The sequence below is a fragment of the Colossoma macropomum genome, unplaced genomic scaffold (assembly GCF_904425465.1).
Source record: "Colossoma macropomum unplaced genomic scaffold, Colossoma_macropomum, whole genome shotgun sequence".
Lineage (NCBI taxonomy): Eukaryota > Metazoa > Chordata > Actinopteri > Characiformes > Serrasalmidae > Colossoma > Colossoma macropomum.
In genome coordinates, this window is record NW_023494787.1 from 18,122,670 (window position 1) to 18,141,764 (window position 19,095).

General features: G+C 39.3%; 1 protein-coding gene across 1 annotated transcript in view; it reads left to right on the forward strand.

Annotated features, from left to right (window-relative positions):
* Positions 1 to 426: 426 nt before the first annotated feature.
* Positions 427 to 19,095, forward strand: part of hpca (hippocalcin) — a 42,532-nt gene continuing 23,863 nt past the window's right edge. Inside the window, exon 1 of the mRNA XM_036566294.1 lies at positions 427 to 538. The gene's annotated coding sequence lies outside the window, so the exon portion shown is untranslated. The remainder of the gene's footprint in view (positions 539 to 19,095) is intronic.

Here is a 19,095-nt window from a genome sequence, read left to right on the forward strand (position 1 = left end):
GGTTCCTGCCACCACCATTGTGAGCAGTTCTGACTTTAGAATGGAGAATTTCACATCAGACCATTCTGGGTGACTTTTCCAGGATCCCCCTCACTGCTCAGCTGATCCATCAGTGGAAGTGCAGGAGTGGTCAGGACTGTCTTTTACATTCCAAAAGCGCGCAGCTCCATTCAAAAAAGAGCGCACAGTTTCATTACACTCAGGTGAACTTGGGGCTGGAGGTGGTCGCGGTTGTGATGGTTGGGTGAGGGGAGGTCCTGACACCAATCGGCATTGTGACATCTTATTAAAGCAGCACCACGTAATCCTCCCCTGCACCCCTCCCCTGCTTTAAAATCCTCTCGCCCCGGCGCAGCTCGAAGGACCCGAGAGCACCAACCGCTCGTTCCCTCCCTCCATCCCTCCCTCCCTCCCTCCATCAGTCCGTCCGTCCGGGCAGTTAGCATGCTCTGATGCAGTGAGGAGCAGCACGGATAGCGTCTTCTCTCCACCACGCTTATCAGCACAGCCGAGGGAGAATCGAGGCATTTCGGACACGGTAAGGGCGACGCGACGCTTTTTTCCTCATCTGAAATATTGATAACAGTCTTTAAATTCTTAATAAGGACTGGAACGCCATCGACGTGCTTTTGCTGGGTGCTGCTGGGGCTGCGAGTAACATTAGCCCCGTGCAGTGCACACCACGAGGGCTGCGTGCATTTCATATGTGGACACAATCAAATAAATGCACCGTTACTGAGCTTTAGACAGTGTGAGTTAGAACAAGTTCAGCTGCTGCATCGCCTGCAGCTTATTTTGCGTTTAGACGACCTGGGCAGTACTTTTGTGAATGAAACCCCTCTAACGGAATTCATCGTTTCGTGAAGAATAACCTGCTCAGAACGTTTCGTGGGACAGGCGTTGTTTTTCCCCCCACCCATATTCCGGAAAACCCCGCCCCCTACGATCGGATTGGCTGGCAATATCCTAGTCCTGAGCTACGATTGGCTGACAGACTCTTGCCTTTTACGCTGGTTGAGAGTGTGAGGTGCTAGCCAATCGTGGGTCAGGACGCGAGATAAGACTAGCCAATCCAAGCGAGGGAGGCGGAGCGTGTCGGAATACGGGCGGGAAAAACTGAAATACCCCTTAGGTTGGTAGCTGTGGAGCAAGTGCAGTGTTTTAGTGCTTCGTACCTATAGAGGTGTTAAATTATATAATATGCCCTTCACATGCGTTCATTTTCACGTTGCACTGCCTCTGTATGTTAACTTAGTACAATATCACACGAAAACAACCCACTGTTGAAATAGAATAAGCTATGGAAGGGAGAGATGATGGGCAGCCAGTATCAGTTCGTTTAAGTTTACAAACCAAACCCAGTAGCATTGTGTAGTCCATGGAGGTTTATTGCATTTGACACGTGGGCTGTTGTTTTTGTACATTTCAAGAAAGTCCAGTAAACCACAGTCATTTTATGACGCACATGAACTTACTGAATTACTATTGATTCGTGGGACATTAGGTGGTCTTCACTACAGAACATATGGAGTCGCCTATACAGGAGATGCAGTAACAGAAAGCATGTATTAGAAGGCGGTTCTCTTAAGAACTATATACAAGAGGTTTTCCGTTGTGTATAACTATTGCTTTTACTAAATAACCCCTGAAGAAGCATCTTAATTGTGACTTGGCTATGATGATGAAGATGCTTGTTCAGACACAATTATATGGCCATATATAATGGTTAACAAGTTAATGTTTTAATCGTACATTTAACACTATGTGATTGTAAGTACGTTATGTTTGGGATGTATGTGCACAGACACAAATATCACCAGGACAGAGACAATGAACGTTTAGTATCTGGTAGACTATTCATTCATTGTGTTTAGCTGAGTAGGCACCTCAGGAAAAATGCATAATATTCCTGCCCGTAATCATGTCAAGTTCACACTTTCATCATGCTAACCATCTGACAGTACCATTAACATGATGACACACGTTAACATGGTGACAAAATCAGTGTTCGTGTCCAATAATTTGTTTAGTATAAACTGGTATTATGGATCATATGGTGTCATGTGAATGGCAGATGGGTGTAGAGCCATACGCTGAGCAATGCCTCTGTGCTTCTGTCAGCTGTGTCTCCCTGAAGTGCTGTGTACGTTGATAAAGCGTGGCTGTTATGTAAGAAGATAAAGAGAAGGGAAGAGTGGAGGACCCATCAGTGCCAGTCTGTTTAAGCTTGTTGTGGGTTACTCTGAATCCCTTCAGGCCACATTTAATTACAGGACACATAGAAGAGCAGAAGAGGGTGTTTGGTGGGACAACAGGTAAAGAGTGATGGCGAGATTTTGCATTTTCCTGTATTGAACATATACAGGATATAGAGTGTTGTATATGGGATGCTTTTGTATGTGTATGGGTGCATGTGTTATATATCTTAGCCCGAACATTAAGGATGGCCTCCTGAATTGCAGTGAATGTGATGCGGCTCATATAGGTACTGTGATGGCTTATATTCCTTTGAAAGTCAGTCTCCATTTGAGTGAAGGAAAAGCAAATTGAAGATGACAGTAACTCAAGGGCGCTGTATGGAAGTGCGTTCCATTAACAGCACCATTTTACATTATTGGATTCATGCAGTAGACGCATGAGGCGTTTCCTTCATGTGGCATGATTCTCCCTGTGGGGTTCTTTCTTAGACTTCCTTTAGGAGTCTCTCGGGCTCATTGTCTGTCTCATTAATTCTCACTGTGCTGTTGGGTCAAAGCATGTGATGGCTTTAAGTGCTGGTGAAAGATGCACGTTATAAAGGTTCATGCTGAAAGTTCGTTTAAGACTGGTGAGATGAAGTTGGACTACCACGCATTATCACACTTCTCCAGCAGCCTGATGTTGTGATATGAAATACTGTACACCTGATTGGTTATGTTTTGTTTGGCCAAGTGTGGCTCTAGATCTATTCATTTTTAGAGGAGTGCAACCCATGGGATGTATGTAAACGCTGCATGATATGGACCTAGTACCAACAGTATGATTGTTGGGGATGCACCATAAAATCAGTATTTTTCAGTATTAGCAGATAATTCTTAAAACTATATTTTTGGACAAATTATTTGATTTGATCCTGATTTTTGATGACATATTTATTTTACTCCAGAAGAGCAGAATGTTTAGGCGACGCTGGGCTTCTGTACTAAAATGTCTCCAGTTTAACTCATTTGTAACCTTAAATACAGTAAAAATAAATACAGACAAAACAGCTATTCATTTTTCAGCTAAAAAAAAAACATTTAACAGAAAGTCTCCCCAGCTACATACAATATTAGATATTTCAGTAGTTAATCTGTCCATCATTTTTCTTTATTACAGCTTCCACTCTTTTGAGCACACTTGTTTCAGTTTTTCAAAGAAAGAAGTTGAGTTTTTTGCTTCTCACAATGCAGTTAATCTCCAACACATTCAATGATGTTGAGGTCTGGACTCTGGGGTGGTCAGTCCATTGTTCTGAGAAGACCAGCAGCTTCTTTGTTTGATTTTCACTTTTTTTTTGGTCAATTTTCTTCTCTCAGTAATGACTTCCTGACAGCTACACATCTGAAGCATAACTAGAGCTTGATCATCTCCTCCCTCTCAAAGATGAAAGCTTTAAGTACTGTTTATCTGATGGTGACAGTTTTAGTGGTTTACCAAGTCTTGCGCGGTTAGTAGGAGTGCCATTTTCTTTGTAGTTACATCAGATTTTGGCAGCGGCTTAGAATTCCCATCTCAGTGCATCCGTAGCTGATGTATTGCGATTGCTGCCTTGCGACATATTAAAAAAGCATTAAGGAATCTATAATGTGATGTGATTCAAGATCGTTGGATTATCTAATGTCTTGATTAATCAAAACACCCCAGGAAACACTGATCCGGAACTGTGATTGGTCTTGATGCTCTCAGCGCTCATAAACACTGTGATTGATTAGAGAATCACTTGCATATTGCAGCCCTCTGTTACATCAGAATTGCAAGCCCAATATTACGCTAACAGTTTACAAACAGTATATTGCAGAGGCCTAATAAACATCAGCGCATACTCTTATTTGCTATACAATGATGCAGACCTCTGGCCTTGATACCTTTCTGTGCATTTAAACCCCTCTGAGCAATCAGCCTCTTGTTTGCCTCTTGCCTGACTGTCGTGCCCCCTCAGCCATGATTGCAGATGTATTATGGGATGTGATTGTGTACTGTATTTGGGCTCTGTCTCTGAGGTGGATGTGGGCTGTACCACCCACAGAGAGCCTCTCACTTCCCCTCTCCAAAGGCGCCGTAGCAGTGGTCTCAGCCCTCCATTAGAGAATGCTGACAGGGCAGCAATTACGCCCAGCGCCCGCACTGTGGCTGATTCTAATGATCTCTCTCAGAGCAAATGTGTTTTTCTACTGTATAAGTGTTTTGTGTGTGTTTCAGATTGTTTGTATGTGGTTATGTGTGTGTGTGTATGTGTGTGTGTGTGAGAGAGAGAGAGAGAGAGAGAGAGAGAGGGAGAGAAAGAGAGAGATTTTGCATGTTTATGTTCAAGTGGAACTAAAAGCAGGGCCGTTATTTATGTGTCCAGTCTGCAAAGACACTTAAGAGTATTCAGTCTGATGTTGCATGCACCCAATCAGCACTGATGTACTACGCTGCACTGCTGTGCCATGATTGTTTGCAGTAATAATGGCTGCTTTTTCAAGCTGAGAACATGCGAGTGCCCTGCTTTACAAGAAATATTCCGTCCTCCTCCCCCTCCTCAGCTCGACGGGCTGCGGCACCCAAGGAGATGTTCCACAGGAGGAGAGAAGAAATGCAGAAAAATGCCTCCAGCTCTTCTGCTTCTTCTCTGTTTCTGTGGGGTCAGGCTGAGCCACAGCGCTCTGGCAGTTCAGCCTGTCTTCACTGGCTCTCATACTCCTTCCTTACTTCCACTAGAGATGACACCGGTCCGATACCGGCAGAAAATGCTGGATTGTATATCAGAGTTCAAAACAAATGAACCCGATCCAATTATGTAACAAATCTAGGACTGATTTTTTTATTTTTTTGTATTTTGTCATGTATTAGTGTTACACAACACTTAGCAAAATAGTACCAAAAAAAGTTCTATGACTTACTTGACAATAGAGGAAGCCTTTTTAGTCATATATAGAACCTTTTAGCCATGCAAATAACTTCAGTGCACTTACAAATGGTTCCTTAGCTATGTATTTTTTGTTCCTGATGCCTATTATTTATTTTAGCAGTAAATGGACATAATTCAGGGCTATCTTCAGAAGGAAATCAAATGCTTTTTTCAAAAATTCTGCATAATAAAATCGTTGAGTTGTAAACAAAGTCATTTAGGGGGTTTGATGTTAAATAGTTTATTGTAAAGAAACTTACTTCCTCACAGCAGTGGTGATTGAAACCAGGGGTCACGGTGTCTACAGTACAGTTATAGCTATCCAGCAGGACCAGTATAGGCCGAAATATTCTCTATCCTAAAACAATGTCTCAGGCTTCAGGCAGTGTTTTTATAACTATTTGTGTAATTGAAGATGTCTCTAATTAAAGCAGATGTCTGGTTTCTGTCACCAATAATTCGCTGTAAGTTTCTCTGGAAAGTCGTATTTCACATTAAACCGCTCTGAAAAAATGTGTGGAATTCGACTTTAAGTCCTTAAAATTCCAGGCTTACACACTAAGGCTTATTATTCAGTAACTACATGGATTTCAATGCAAACTGCCTGAGCTATTCTTAGGTTATAGAAGTGTTTAATAAAATGGCCAGTGGGCCCTGGCCATTTAAGGGGTTAAGGGTAGTGCTTCAACTATAAACAGCTCATTTTCGAGCTTATCAGTTTTTTAAGGGGAGAAATTGGCTTGGTATTGGCATCAGCTGATTCTCGGAAAAGAAAACATGGTAACGCGGCATCTCTAGTTTCCACTGTACTGGGTGCATTAGGTGCAGATCATTCACACGGTGATGTTCAGGCATTAGTTATGTGTAAGCTTGCTCTGTTGAGTCGGCTGGCCTCCTCGCGTGACCTTTTGCTGGCACTGGGGAATTAATAGGGCCTCTTGTGCTTGACCAGAGGAAGGATACTGGGGATTTCAGGGATGATTTGACAGCTGGAAGGAATAACAAAGCAGGGGAGAGATGAGCAGAAGAACAAACTCATGGAAATTTTATGATAGAGCTCTTTGTTAAAGTTTTCTCATCCTCTCTGGATTTATGTTAGCCATCTACAATGTTCCGAAGATACAAAGTGAGATCCCGCAAAAGTACTTTGTTCAAATTTACAGAAGCAAAATCAATTTACTGGTATGCTGAGCCATTTTCCAAGTGGAAATGGCATCAATTAGCAACACAATTTGTCCCCAAGGCTCCTATATCTACTGTAGCTCTTCCAGACTGATAGAGTCAAATGGGAAAAAACAAATATTGATTTCCCAGGTCTGACCATGCTTATTTGCAGTGCATTAGAAAAAGCCAAAGAAACTGAAATGGCTTTAAAACCTTTGAAGGAGGCCTAATTGTTATTGGCAATATAATGTACATACTGGCATACAATTCTCAGGAGATATTTCTGAAGAGATTTAAAATAATCAAAATAAAGAGGGAGAAAGTCAAAGGAAAATAATGAAAACTGGTGTGAATGAATGAATAAAAGATTCAGAGAAAATGGGACTCCTAACAGTCATGCAAGACCTGGTAGACCACCAAAACTATCATCATCAGAAAAACAGCACTTAAAGCTTTCATCTTTGAGAGAGAGGAAAATATCAAGCTCCACTCTTGATTCAGATCTGAAAAAATCCACAGGTGTTTCTGTTCATCCTTCCACTGTGAGAAGACAACTCAACGACATGGGTCTGAAAGGATGTCTGTCAAGAAGCTCTCACTGGAAAAATATTTCAGAAACCAATTCTAATAAATGGTAAAACAATTTAAAAAGATGCTGGTGTACTCAGAGCAATCGACTGATCACCCCAGAGTCCAGATGTCAACATTACTGAGGTGTTTGTGATTACTTGGATCACGAGAATCATCAAATGCAATCAACTTCTAAGACTGATTTCTTTGAAAAACTGAAAGCAAGTCCTCGGAAAAGAACAGAAGCTGCAATAAAGACAAAAGATGAACACATTAAATATAGAAAAATCAGCTAATATATTTAGTCGTATAGTCATTTAGTCTGTGTAATTTCCTGTTAAATATATGCTTTCGGCTTTTTTCATGACAATGAAAAATGAGCTTGTACTTAATGCCTGATTTATTGGAAATTAAATAAAAGAAGGGTGGTCTCTGACTTTTGCCCAGTATTATATGAAAGCCTTTGTTTACACCATTCGAAAACATCTGCTGCTCTTTACATTGTGTGAACATTTCATGATTAATGGACCAATAGAACTGGGCCAAATGACTTGGAATAAGATCTTGTTGCATTACTGCACAATGATGTTCAGAATGGCTTTTCCTTCTCCCATAAAGCTTGCCTTTCGGAGATGGAAGGCCTTATTACAACTGCAAGTATTTGAGGCAGTCTTAGTGAGAGTGGAATGGGACTAGTGTCTCTAATGTGGATAGATGCTGAGTTAGTGATGGTAAGTTGAAATGTGATTGCAGTTTTACGTTTACATCCATACTTTATCGGCAAGAAGGTTGGCAATGTTGTCAGTCAGGTATTGATGTACTGGGTTAACAGAAGGGAAAGGGGGACAGATAGACGGCTACTACACACAAGGAACACATGGATAGAGGATGAAAGGTCACAGCACTGTATGCACTACAAGTGGATCAAAGTGAACTTGCGGTGAGTGCATTTGATCGCATGGCCTGGGGATTGTGGGGGAGGCTTCCTGCACAGAGGCCGTCTACTGTGCCACATGATAGCTGGTGAAAGGGGAAAATTTTGCTGAGAGGGCAATTTGTATTCTGATGAAGGAGGATGTGTATTTTTAGCATGGTTCTCATCATGACAGGAAATGGGCTACTGGAGTCCATAATGTATCAAGTAACATAGTTTCTAAAATATTTTCCTTTCCCCCGTGTTTTGTGCTGTTTCCCAAGCCCTTGTGCTGAGAAATAGCTCGGATAGTTCACACTTATTTGGGAGTGCTGTACACTCGGTATGAACAGAGTGTATGTTTTCTCTTGTGGTGTTTTTGTGAATGTTTCAGTTCAGCAAACCTCGTAATCTCCATCCAGAATAATCAGCGCTCTCAATCAAAATATGCAGAAATGCTTGGTCATGCCTCATATAACGGCATGGTAATAGATACAATTCTCTGTCAAAGAACACAAAGACCAAGATAATCACATCCTTTTGCAACTTTATTAGTAAGTTGCCATATCTGTGGCTAATGTGGTCAATATGGATTCTACAAGGATTTTATTTTCCGCCTTCTAATGTAAAAAATAGTTTGGGACGTATTGCCCAGATGGGACCAGTTCAGTTGTGGTTCGGAATCACTCAGCTGCCTCCTTTTCTTGGCCGTCTCGCCTTGCAGAAGAATTCCAAACTGAATGCCACAAAGACTATACAGATTTTAGCGTTTAAATATTAAGTTTGCTATTTTTGGAAACTTGCCCTGCGATAGACTGGTGACTTGTCCAGGGTGTGTCCTGCCTTCCACCCTATGACCACCGGGATAGGCTCCAGCACACCCTGTGACCCAGATGGATAAGCGGCTTAGAAAATGTGTGTGTGTGTGTGTGTGTGTGTGTATTTTTTGGAAACCTGATAAAAATATCAGTTTCCCAGAATGGCTGAAATGCTGAAATGTCCTGTAGTTGAAGAACGCCTATTTACAAATATAGTGTTGCAGAGTGGCTAAAACTTATGCATACTGGTGGGTGAAAAATGTCTATTGCTTCAGAACATTTGTGCTGCAGTGGGTTACATGGTCTGTAATGATTTTTATAGACTTCACATTTACGCTCCAGTAAAATACTTACTCAATAAAGGCTCTTATTCAAATATTTGTCTTCCTTAAAGGGACGTTCTGGCCTAAAACTAGCAGTTATTATAGAATTTGTTATGCTGCTTTCTGTTGTGCATCCCTCAGCCTCATCAGCGTGACAGGATTTATAATTTTCATATGCACCTATTAGTGTTCTTTCACTACAATACCCAGCATCTATTGCATAAATACATCAAACAACCACAGATGGGGACTCAAGACGGTGACTTGGACCCATTTTGCTTTCAAGTCGCATATTGGCTGACTCGACTTGACTTAAACTTGAGACCTACAACTTGTGAAATTTGAGACCTACAACTTTTGAAAACTGAGACCAGAGAAAAAGCACAAACTAAACTGATTAAATTAGGACCCAATTAATGCGGTAAGCGAATAAAATTTTCATTCCAAGCTTGCGTGTGTGACTCTGACACAGATATCTATTCATGACAACTGTCAGTTGTGCTACAGCCATGAGCAGCCATTATGTTAATGCCGTTCTCCTGCAGCTCGAAGAGGTGTCAGGTTCAATACGGCTTCAAATAACGAACTTTTTATTTTAGAAAATAAAATTCTTTTTTTAAAAATTCTGTCTGCGGACAGAACAAAGTGCTACATGCAGGAAATACAGTGTGTAAATGAAAGAGGCAAGTATGCTAACTTGTGCACTAACTATTCTAACTGAAGTTTTAGCAAGTTAGCTACAGATCACACTCCTTCAAAACATACTAAAGTGTCAGCCAGATGAGTTACTGTGATATATAAACAACAGACTAACCAAAAATGTCAAGATGTTTTGCTGCATGTAGCGTTTCGGTTCAGTCCTTCAGACTTTTCCTATAATGAAAGGCTTATTCTTTGAAGCCATGTTGAACCTGACAGGATTTTGTAGGGTTTACACTGGTAAAATACACTGGCTGTAGGTAATACTGAGATTAACCTTCTCTAAAATTCTCTACTGAAGACTCAACTCGGACTTGCACGCCAGAGACTCAAGGTTAATATATACAGATATGACATTCGCCTTTCTAGCAGTATCAATAACTATCTGACTTCCTTCTGCATTAGCCAGCTAGCAGAAAAAAACAAACAAAAAAACATCCAGCCTGCCTCAAGTATCTGCCTGAAAGCATTTGACGTTTTTAAGAGGTATTCCTATCTTCAAAATACATCATCTAAAGGGTGTTTTCCTAGTCTTTAAACCAGAAAATCCCACTTTTGAGACCATTGTAGCACCACTGTAGAAGGTGAGTAGTCATGTTTATAACACGTAGCAATGGTTACATTCTTCATTTTGGCTGGAATGCCCCTTTAAATGCATGGATGGGTTACCAAACCATTCATACACACCTTGTCACTAATGACCTAGCACAAGTTGATCTACAGGCTACCAAAGTAATTTAAACTATCAAAACATTTATGTTTATTGATGATAAGTGCAGTATATTTTTTTATAATTTAATATTTTGTTTGTCATAGCATCTGAAAAGACAAATGATGTTAAACTAGTGCGAGGTCATAGGTCACTGTCCAGACAAATGTAGGGTTAACAAACAGAACAAGGGTAAACAAAAGCTGTTCAACTTTGCATGCTCCAAACTCAATACTAATCTCTGGATATATGCATTCATTTCTATTAATGCTGTTATGTGAATCCCAGCCAGGTTTCCCTCATAATTGGCACAGAGACAAATGGCTTGATACTGACCGCAGCCAAGCTGGGCAGCTTTGAATCTACATGTACTCCTCAAAACAAATCTGCCGACAACTCTCTTTCCCGCTCTCTGTCATGGGTGTACTCAGTCAGATGTGCTATCGCAGGTGTGAGAGGAAAGTAGCTGTCGGCGTGCCATGCTGTCATGGGCCAAGCGGAAGTTGGCATGTCAGCCCGATGGCGGGACAGCCATGCGAGTCAGCGCTTTGGAGCCTTGGCACCAGCTCCAGTCTCAGCGAGAGTCTGCTTCTCTCCATCACGGCTCAGGAAAGTGAGAGATCTCTTCTCCTTGACCTCAATACTGCATAGCCCTCAGCAAACAAGGTACTGAGAGAGTAATTTCTGTGTGGACTGTGGGTGTGTCCTCTGAGTCTGCCACAATCTTGTGTGGAAAATTAAAAACGGAAAGGAATAAGCTGAGCTAGATGCTGCGGCTGAGATTAGATTGGGTGATTGTGGATTGGATTCCACAGTCTCCGAACCTCACACTGAGTAAATAAAAATGGAATTTAAACTCCCGTTTACTATCATTAGGAGCACCTTTAATGTTTCTTTCCAAGATAAGGCACATTTGCTCTGGAATTGCTATGTTGAATGGTGAGAACTGGATGGAATTACCGTAAAATGTGCAATAAGCTGTATAATCCTAAAAACGGCCCAGTGACGTGGCAATTAGTTGATAGAACTTAACGTCTGGGTTTAGACACGTCATCCCAAGCTGAGTCACAGAGCATTGAACCTTGAAAAATCAATTGGGCTGCTTTTTATTGATGATTTCTGCTGATAGAACTAGTGAGTCATGGACAATCCGTCCTGTCCCCTGAGAGCTTACCTGTAAAATTCTGGTCAGACCAAATTAGCGAACAGAAAAAAGCTCATTGACAACATGTCACATTGCTGTCAGAGATGTGTTGCATCATCTATTCCCTGTGAAAGAGTAAATTAAGGTACTTTAGCAGACAAAGCGATGATCTTGCATGATTACTTTGTGCCAATCAGGCTAAATGGGGGAAGTTTGCAACTCCCTGTAACATTTTGCAACTAAGAATTTGTTTTTGTGCTTACAACACGATTGTACACGTAGCTCATGTAATCACCAAAGAAAAAGATATCACTTTCTCTCGTAGACTGGCTGATGGCTTTGCATGCTGACTGCTCAAAACCTTGGTCAGCTACTTCACTAATAAGATCAGCATCGCTGGAGAATGCTATTTGTGTTCTTCAAGCTGGTACACTTAGAGCTGCCTCCCAAATCCTAGTCATTGGGATTTACACCTGCAAAAAGATTCACAGCATGAATGGGTGTGGCACTATGCATTACATTCTGTGAAGTACAACCTGGATTAGCTTCTTAAACTGCAGGCTTATTATTTAGTTATGAATAGTAAGATTAGTAATTAGGGTGTTGTAAGACAAAATCGTTTTTGTGATTTACCCTTATTTCGCTGCCATTAACATTACATATAAAAACTCAGAAGACAAATGTCCCTGTTTTTGTCTTCCTTTGTATGCATGCTACTATATTTTTGTGCAGTACCAGTGCTGTCACCTTAAAAAGTTAGCTTACAGCACTGGATTCTTTTTTTTATTTATTTTTTTGTTTTTGTTTTGTTTTTTGTTTTTTCTTTCCTGTGGTTAACCAGATATCCATTCATGAATTCTTACAGACACTTGATTATCAAAGTTAGTCAGAATATACATCCCTATTTATTATACTTATAAAAATATACTTCATGAGCATTAGCACACATTACAGGACTAACTTGTTTAAAACATAGCAATAGCTAGAAATACACAAATCACACTGATATATTTTATTTAGAGGTCATTTGTTTATGTAGGGGGGTGCCCATTATTTCATGATTTATTTGTTGTACTTGGGCCCGTAAGATCCTAGGTACATCTCTACCAATACTATTTTGTCTTCCACCAACTTTCCTATATCCGGCATGCAGTAGATGTACTGACCCAGGTCTTTGGCAACAGTTCAATGTTTGCATACAAAACTCTGTTATTGTCCTTCTGAGTAACTACGTTACTTTCCTACCCACTCATGACTCACGAAGATATGCAGTCTGTCTCAGCTGTAGGAAACAGCAGGAAGCTCCACAAGGTCGTGAGGTGATGATGGATGTGTTTATGTCTTCCGCTGGTGGAGCAGCGGGGCAGTGGCAGCGTGGCTGGAAAGAGGCTGGCACTCTGGTTGGCAAATGGAGCTCAGAAACTGATACCCTGTGAGCTGTGAAGCAGGAGGGGGTTTGATAACGGCATTAGCATGAGGCTTGCTCGTGGTCAGTCACTGTTGAAATACTGACAAAGGGGTCACACTGAAAAGAGCAATGCATTGAAGTATTGAATTTGCATTGGATCTTTTTTTATTCAAACGTATGCATCATTTCCACATGAATAAAATGTATTACAGTAACAAAATTTTGCCCTCGAGTTTAGTTTAATTCCAGACCTTGGAAACGGAGTAAAAAATCACTTCATTCTGAGCAGGACCAATATTTTAACGTTACCGTTATTCCTTTCCAATCCCAACATAAGGTTCCTAAACCGGTTTAATTCTGTTCTGTTTACATAAGCTGTATGTAGGCCTAATATAGTAAATCAATATGTTTAAAAAGCTGTTAGAACCGGAAGTTGTGTTTGTATTGATGACACGTTCACAAACAGGCTTTGGAATTTTTGGTTTGTGGATCAATAAACAACCGTAATGTATAGCTGGGAAAAAGCAGAACACACTTGCCCTCGGCTAGGTTAGCTTCAATCGGCTAGCCATTCAAACTTTGTAAGGCAGAATGTTTTTTGAGATGTCTGAACATAATGTACATACATTTTCTGAATAATTGCTTTATCTGGTTAAAGGCTATTTCCTATCTTTTTTTGTTATTGCTAGCTGTGTAGCCTTTGAATGAATTTGTTTTAGCAGTCATGTATAGCAAATGGAGCAGTTTACTACCCATATCCCATTCTGAACATAATGAATCAAATAAATATTAAGAATTTTAAAGTATTTTATTACTTTGGCTTATAAACAGCTTTTTCTGCCATGGGTTTGAGAACAGAAATACATCAGACTGCAGTGGTTTCTGGGCAACTTCTGCTGTCAAAATCGACCCTTGTGTTCCTGCGATCTCATGCCCCTCCAAGGGCTCATCCACATGTCACTTGAGCTATCAGCCCTTAAGATGGCGTGGGGGGGAATCCCCCGAGGGGAAATAGTGAGGCAATGTTGACAAGAGCTTGTTAAAAATGGTATTGGAACAGGTGGCTTTTCTATTTATATACACTTGAAGGGTTCTTTAGTGAAGGCATTGGTTCTGTTTAGAACCATAAGTTCTATATAGAACCATTTCATGTTTAAATGGTTCTTTGCATGGTAAAATTTCTTAACAAAAATTGTCAAGCTCGTAACAATAAAACGCTTTTTGGTGCTATATAGAACCATTTTCAAAAAAGTTCTATATAGAACAGTGTACAACACAGTCTCCATCGATCTGAAGAATGATTTCACCATGCAAAGAACCATTTGACCATGAAATAGAACTCATGGTTCAAAAAGAACCATTGCCTTTACTAAAGAACCCTTAAAGAACCATCTATTTTAAGTGCGTAGGTCATAATTACCAAATGAATTGTTAGCCTAACCAGAAAATTACTATATCCACACCATAGAAATATTATAAAATGATACATTAAATGAAATCACATGATACCGATCTAAACCATCTGGTAGTTTGGAGGTAAGATGTAATAAGCTACACAGACGAAGACAATACTGTTATTAACTGGTAACTGTTCTTCAACTGTTAAGGATGATTATGTTTATGGTAGTATTTTTGTTTTTAGCAAAATACCAAATGATTCTTCAAACCAGTTTGTAGACCTAATTGTTGTAAATAAAGTACATAAACCCATTTATTGCCTAAAGTAAGTAAAATGAAAGACAAAATTGTGTTTATGTCATATATTTTATTTGTGTGGAAATTACATACACATTTAAATTCAATACATCCATTGTTTTCAGAGCAGAAGGACAGAGGAAGTGAGTTGACTTTGATTTTACACAAGTTACTAGTTGCATTTGTTGGCTGCTAAATGAAAAGGTGACGCCACTCTCAATTCTGTGCTGTGACATAATAGATTAAAGGCTCTGTGTGCATATCTGTGTTCAAGTGAGTGATAGAGAGAATGTTATCATGTGTATAGTGAAAAATAGTCTTCTCTAAATTTAATCTCAGCTTGTACAACTGGTAGATAATCCGGGTGCCATACCTCACTGTGCATATTATGATATTATGAAAGAAATCTTGAGGTTACTGAGGTTGTGTGCTGCGCATTTTACATTTCAGAAAAAGCAATAAAGGCCATTACATCAGCATAATCTGGATGACCGCAAGTTAAAGCACAAAAGCCCTCTTTTAAACAGCTGACCTTGGCTATGGAATTACCATATGAGTAATAACAAAAAGTGTTCATAGTTATTCATGATTTCTTATGAAGTCTTCTTGGCTGCTGAACCCCTGTTTTAGAGACTCTCGTCTCACTAGGTGCATGTGGCTGTGCAGGGTCAGGTGCGTGAAGAGGTCTTGCAGTGAGATGTATTACAGAGAATCTGAACTTGCTTTGTACCTGTGAGGCTTAACCTTTACTTCTGTCTGCATTGTACATTTCTCGATGTTCTTTCATCCTGTTTTATAGTTTACCAAGAACTTGAAATGAATCACGATGCTGTTTTTTAAATTATTCTGGCAAAAGCACAGACCTGCTGAACATCTCTGTATATACAACTGTTTATGTTCATGGATACATTACTTTAAATTGACCTATTCATGCCAAACAATTCAATTTAGTATGATAAGGTAAAAAGCCACAGAACTCCTTGTGATGGTCTGCAGTTGTGGAATTTTGTGCAGTTATATCTTGGATGGACGTTTAACATTATCCATTTGAATTTTTTATCGCATGAAATTTCCATACTATTATTCATAATCAACGGCCATTTAGTGCCCATAAGTGGATCAAAGGGGCAGTTGCCCCTCTTTTGCCTCATTGCATATGTATTAATAAGAGTTTCCCTCTCAAAACGCAAAATCAAGGACAGCTCTAGTACTTCAGGGGCCTTAAGCAGGATTTTTTGGGGGGCTCTCCATCTGCCTCAGCACTCTCACAGACCTGCAGCTTGTAAACGGTTTAAAATAAATGCGGAGGATAATTTTGGACAGTCCTCAGTCCTCAGGCTATGATTTAGAATGATCAGTTTTAGTAAACTGTTTGGTGCGCTCCTGTTAGGGCTAAACAACTAATTGTACTGTAATTGTTATTGCATCTTTTGGTTTCCTCAATCAATTAAAAATAATCTTCTGTGATATTGCTGAAATGCGCTAATCTAGGTAATTGGCTAATGTGGCACATTAGTTTTTGTTGACTCGAGTGTGTTGGATCACAAGCGTCCTATCCATGGCTTAGCTGTGTATTTGATTAAATATTGCTATGGCATGTTTATTTATTTTGAGTCCAGTTTGTTTAATATGCAAAACATTCACTGAATTATTGTGTGTATAAGCACCAGGCCAGATGTAATCCAGATAGTTTAATCTGAATCCAACCAATCTAATCTCAAATAAACATTCCTATCCTAATTTTAGGAATTAGGTATCCTAATTTTGTTTACATAACGTTACCAAACCAGTTAGGTTGCAAGCTGATGTACTATAAAATTAGAAGCTAATATAAACATTTATATATACATATTTTTTAGAAATGGCTAATTTGTTATTGCTGATGATTGGATGTCAATGATTTGGGGTTTTAATCAGTTACATAAAAAAATTAAAACCAAAACATTCCTTCATATTTTACATTTTTTCCTTTTCTCTTTTTTGAGACTTGATACATGTCAATGCCACAGTGATATCTTGACTCCTGTTTGTCTGTATTAGAGCTCTAATGTGAGCCGATAATCCCAATTTTATCTGTCCGCCTCAGTTCAAACACTTATTCTACTGCTGTGGATTGCTAGGCAGCTGTTTTCTACTGCATTTATTTAAAAGAATAATTGACAGCATGCAGGCTAGTGAGCCGTCTATCCGGATCAGAAAGAATAACAATAAATCAATAAATAAATAAATATCAAGGTTTTTATTTAATCATTAAAATAAACACATCTCGAGTCTTTTAGATTCTTATAGAATATTTGAATACTCAAGATAATATTTGACAGAATATTTGACAATGTAATTATTTGATTTTGCAGCCCTAATTTTGTCTTTAAAAGTCACTATTTGAACCAGAATCAGAAATACAAAAGCATGTAAGCTAACCAGGGGTTTATATTGTTTATGCATATGTTCATTTACATGGAAGTAGATAACTTGCTAAACTGGCCACCAGCACTGGCACAAAGGGGCATAAACATGCCCCTTAATGCAATAAATTAAGGGATAAATAATCACTTTTTTGGCTGTATGGTTTAAATTAAATAAACTCGTCACACTCAGACAAGCTCAGATAACATATGGAAATTAGAGTTACAGAAAACTGACATTCATATGTTAATAATACTTTTATATTTTTGTTTTGAAACTGGACTGCAAAGCTCAAGTGAAACCTAAGCTGGTGTCATCCACTGTAGTACACACTGCGTACATGCTTTTTTCCCTTTCCTGCCCTCGTTTTCTTCCTTCCACACCCACAGTCTCTTCTTAGCATGCTATTACTCTTTACTGTCTCCATGGTGTAAAGGTCAGTTCTGTTATGAATCTGTGATGTAGTTTTGGTGGTTTCGCTGACGACACTGCCTTTATCATATGTCTCTCTCTCTCCAGCACTCTGGTAGAGACGAGCTCTTTCCACATCCTTTGGGGAGGGAGACAATGGATGTAAATCAAATGCATGTGCTGTACTCAGTACTTGAGCTTCTGCCTAAGGGAGCTTATGGCAATTGAATAACGAGATGATATTATTTTGCTACTTATCCTCTTTCCATAGCACTTATTTGCTTGCTCTCCATTGTGTGATGGAATCCTGGGTGGCATTAGGTCTGTATTCATGGCTGAGGACCGTCAGGCCTCCACATGTGGACCCCTGTAGAGTCTGTAAGACCTTATTGATGTGCCTGTGCATTGGTGTGTTCACCCTGGAGGCGGACTCCCACCAGGGAATAATGACCTTTTTTCTCAGCAGACATATAAAAAAAAAGTTTGTCCAAAACACATGTGCCAGTATTTAATAATAAGGCATATCGCAATATTCAACAGACGCAGTAGTTTTATCGTAGACACTTTAAATCACTGTGTTTTTGGCAAACATGTTGTAGGTTCACTAATGACATGATGGCCATTAAGACCAGGATTCGATAAATGAATGAAGACTATTGCGCCATTATGCAAAGTCTCAGAAAGGAAGACAGTAATACTCATAATATATAATCACCGCTATGGTATTGTCATTAATAAATGACATGCAGAAACATTACATTCATGTTTGTGTAGTATGCGCAGCATTTTTAAGCTCTAAATGGTAATAACTTAACATAAACTGCGACAAAGGTTTTGGTAGCTATTGCATTATTAATTTTTTATGTTGTCCAAAATGCAAATTTTAACAGTGAATGGAATCAATCAGGTCATTAAACACTGTAAAATGGCTAAAAATGATTTTATTTGCATATCATTCTTGATATCTTGAAGAGCGGAAATCTGATAGTACTCATATTAAGATTGGGGATAATATTAATGATCTTATTATATCATTATTCAACTAATTTCTTGACATTTTCTTATTTTTTAAGTAATCATATGAAGTAAAATCATCTTAATACACAAATTTTCTTCTTTCAAGAAGTAATGGTTGCCAGTGCAAAGAAAATCACACTTGGTAAGATATCGTAAAATAAGTAAAATATCTAGAAGTAGGTTGAAGCAAGTTTAAATAACCTTGCAGAAGCCCTATAACATGAAATATTAGATATACTGCCTTTATTCCAGATATTTTTGCAGGCTCAGATATCATTTGTGCCCATTAACATGACTGTATCACTGAGCTAGATGCTGCACATTAGCATCTCTGGCTGTCGCTTTGGGCTTAACTGGTCACTGTGTGTCAAATACTCAAAGTGGTGACTCTGACATTTGATTTGTTCAAATCAGAGCTCTCCATGATTGAACAGTAAGCTGAAGTACCTTTTAAGCAGTAATTGCTTTGTTTCGAAACAGATTGAACAGAATTGATTCCCCCGTGTACTGATTCCTGATGGGGTAATAAAGTTGCTGTTTGAGCTCTTTAGGCTCATCGGAGCTGTTTCTGAGAATGTGTTTCTTAAAGCTGATGTAAACAAAAGGCTTTTAAAATGTCTCATTGTGGCTTTAAAGATCACACGTTCATTCATCTATTTTGTATAAGCTCGGATATGATAATCATCT